Source organism: Triticum aestivum, chromosome 4A (assembly GCF_018294505.1).
Source record: "Triticum aestivum cultivar Chinese Spring chromosome 4A, IWGSC CS RefSeq v2.1, whole genome shotgun sequence".
Lineage (NCBI taxonomy): Eukaryota > Viridiplantae > Streptophyta > Magnoliopsida > Poales > Poaceae > Triticum > Triticum aestivum.
The window spans coordinates 256852938-256856826 of NC_057803.1; positions in this window are offsets into that span (position 1 = coordinate 256852938).

Consider the following 3889-nt stretch of genomic DNA (forward strand, 5'->3'; position numbering starts at 1 on the left):
GGGGGGTTAAAATAAAGATGACCCTCGGGATGCGCGACTCCCAAGGGAAAAAGGCTAGGTGGCGAATGGTAAAACCAAGGTTGGGCCTTGCTGGAGGAGTTTTATTCAAAGCGAACTGTCAAGGGGTTCCCATTATAACCCAACCGCGTAAGGAACGCAAAATCCGGGAACATAACACCGATATGACGGAAACTAGGGCGGCAAGAGTGGAACAAAACACCAGGCATAAGGCCGAGCCTTCCACCCTTTACCAAGTATATAGATGCATTAATTAAATAAGATATATTGTGATACCCAACAAGTAAACATGTTCCAACAAGGAACAACATCTCCATGTTCCAACAAGGAACAAACTTCAATCTTCACCTGCAACTAACAACACTATAAGAGGGGCTAAGCAAATCGGTAACATAGCCAATCAACGGTTTGCTAGGACAAGGTGGGTTAGAGGCTTGGTTCAACAATATAGGAGGCATGGTAAGCAAGTGGTAGGTATCGTAGCATAGGCATAGCAAAAGAGCGAGCAACTAGCAAGCAAAGATAGAAGTGATTTCGAGGGTATGGCCATCTTGCCTGAAATCCCGCAAGGAAGAAGAACGAGTCCATGAAGAACATAAACGGACGTAGTCAACGGATCCTCACAACACGACGTTATTGGAACTAACCCGAAGAAGCAACACCGGAAAAGGAGCAAACAAGATAGTAAACAACCAACACATGAACATGGCATGATGCACAATCAAGTATGATGCATGTCCGGTTTAATGAAGCATGGCATGCCAACATGCACAAACAATCCTATAAATTAAGTGGAGCTCAATATGCAACTCCGTTGCATATTGACGGAACACCACATACCTTATTTAGTTCTCTCTAGTTTATGTACTCAACAAGATTAAATGTTGTTAGCATGGCAAGAGGTGAAACATGATGAAACCATCTAATCTAGGCAAGTTTAAATGAGGCCGGAACAACAAAACGACAAGTCCGGAAACTCCTCATATGCATAGATTAGGTTTGGTACTGTTCTGCCCTAAACACAATTTTAAAGTTGTTAAACATGCAAAGTAAGGTCACCATGATAAACTAGGCATTTTTCCACCCCATTTACATATAAAGTTTATTAAAATTTGGAGCTACAGTTAATTAGTTATGAATTAAAGCATTTTAACATGGCATAGGAGCAAATTTAATCAAACAACATTTTAAACATTTCAAACATAGATGAAAGTTGGATATTATGAATCTAGACAAAATTCTAAGCAAGTTTCATATATAATTTATTTAGATCCGATGCACGGTTGTGAAGTTATTAAATGCATGAAACTAGGGGGGCTTTCTATAAAACTGCAATTCTCTGGAAATTAGCTAAATTCACAAAGACTGGAAAAAACATCCACGGGCTGAAACTGGTGCAAGTCTGGGCCAACTGGAAAAAAAAACAAAAGGGATGCTGCTGGGGGGGGTCTCACCATGGGCCAAGGCCTAGTTCGGGCGAGACGGGAGGCTTAAGCTGGGCCTGGGAGAGGCTGCTGGGTCAACGTGAGGCGCAGCGGAGGCGCTGGCTGCGTGTGCTCTGCGCGTCTCGGAAGAAAATGGCAGCAGCAGGTCGAGGCAGCCCGACAGGGGACAGGCGCGGCGGCAGCTGGTGCTTCCGGCGACACACAACGACGGGACGGCCACCGGATGCGAGGCGAGGTCGTCGGGGACCGATTCCCGGCAGTGGGTGGTGGATCCGGCAAGGCAAGGTCTTGGCGGCGTCGACAGCAAGAACGGGCACACGGGGTGGCGAGGAACTTGGCGGGGCGGCGGAGGCAAAGACTCTTTCGATGCAGAGGCGAAGCAGCAGTCTCAAGGTTCGGAGAGGATGCGAGGATTCAGGCGGGGATGGACGCCGACGACACGGACGAGGCGAAGGCCTCCGACGAAGAAGCTCCAGGCGGCGGCGCTGCAAGACCGGGGACGTGAGCGTCCAAGGCGTCGGGTCTCTGCTGGAGAAGGGAGAGGCGAGAGAGATTAGAGAGGTTGAGAGACAGGAGCACGGCGAGCAAATGAAGGGAAGGCAGGGGCATGGCGACCTGGTCCTCTGTGGCCTAGCTGACCGTGGTGGTGGTGAGGCACAGCTCCGGTGGGCTGGGCAAGGGGTTTCTGCTCCGGCGATATACGGCGGGGCCATGGCGCTCGGCTCAAGAAGGGCACGGGAGGAGCTTGCGCCGACGAGCTTCCCGGTGACTGGAAGGATTTTTTTGGGTGGCTGCGAGTGATGGGGATCGAGGAGGGACATGGGGGAGCGCTGGTTGGTGGAGAAGGGGATCTGGGAGGATCCCGATGAGAGAGTGGCGGCGGGTGAGGAAAAAGAGGGAGTTGGTCTAGGGTTAGGCTAATATATATAGCGAGTAGGATAGGTTAGGGGCTATCTCGTCCCTCCGATCGTAATCGGACGAACGAAAAAAATATGTTAGGAAGTCCAATTAACAAAACGGAGACATTTTGTAGATGTTTGGGGTTGATCCGGACACAGCGGTAACGACTGTCCGGGTCGGGTCCGGGACAGATTTCGGACGCGTGTGCGAGGAGTTCGATGCACTGTGCAGAGAGGGTTTCGGACCGAGCGGTCGCATCGAACAACTTCGGAAGCGAAGAGGGGAAGGAGGATGGACTAGGTGGGCTGCAGGTGGGTTGTGAAAAAAGGGTTGGACTGAGATGAGAGGGGAGGAGTGCAGCCCGGCAACTGTTTCCGGAGACCAAAAACATCTGACGTTTGACCGGCTATATTGCCGCTATAGTTTAACGGTTGGGCTATCAGACGAACTCCGAATGCGATGAAACTTGACAGGCGGTCTATCTACACTATAATAAGACCACACGCCAACTTTCATCCCATTCCGAGAACATTTTCCAGCCACTTATAAAATAATATTTCGAACATGCCGCGGGCGCGTGCAAGTGTGCCTGGGCTCAGAACGAGGAGACCGGGACGGATGCAAGTTTTGAAAACATGATGATGCAATGCAGATGATGACATGATGAAATGCAACACGCAAGCAAAAGACATGGCAACACCAGCGAATAACTGGAAGACACCTGGCGCAACGGTCTCGGGGCGTTACAACACTCCACCACTACGAGAGGATCTCGTCCCGAGATCTCGGATGGCACCGGAGGGAAAATGGGAGAGAAAAAGAAGAGGTGAGGTGAAACTATGTTGCTTCTCTGACAAACGAGTGAAACCAAAGAACGTTGCGAGGTTGAACAAATTCGAGAAAAGAATACAACGAAGGTGAACAAAGTCGAAAACACTCCGTTAGAAAAGAGGGACAAAGAACATTGCGAAAAAAACCTTGAGGTTGAAGGGAAAGATATATATTGAAACCACTCCGGTTAAAACAAGATAGAGAAGGATTAAGAATGATATAATTTGGACAGCACTCCGACTGTAAACGGAAGGAATTGAACATGAATTTGACAAGATGAGGGGATACTTGATGAAAACAACAACACACTGCCTCCGGAACTATTGAAAGAATGGCACAACGGGTAAGGACGATTTGAGGTGGCACTCCGGTTGAGAAGGGAGGCAAAAACTTGACAGGATGGGAAGAACTCGAAAAGCGGGCACGACACTCCGGTTAAAAGGATAAGGACGAAAAGAATATGATCCTGACAAAACAAGAAGATGGGTTGCAGAGAGCAACATCACAATGCCTCCGGAACGCAGGGAAACGAGATTTTGAGAGAGCACGGTTACAACCAAATGCTAGAACGGAGTTGTTGGAAAACCAACAACGAAAAGAATAAGCTTGATATGGTCTTATGGAATACATCTCAAATTATGAGGTGACAACCTGCCACTCATGGGAAAAAGAATTGGATTGATATGAACAAGGAG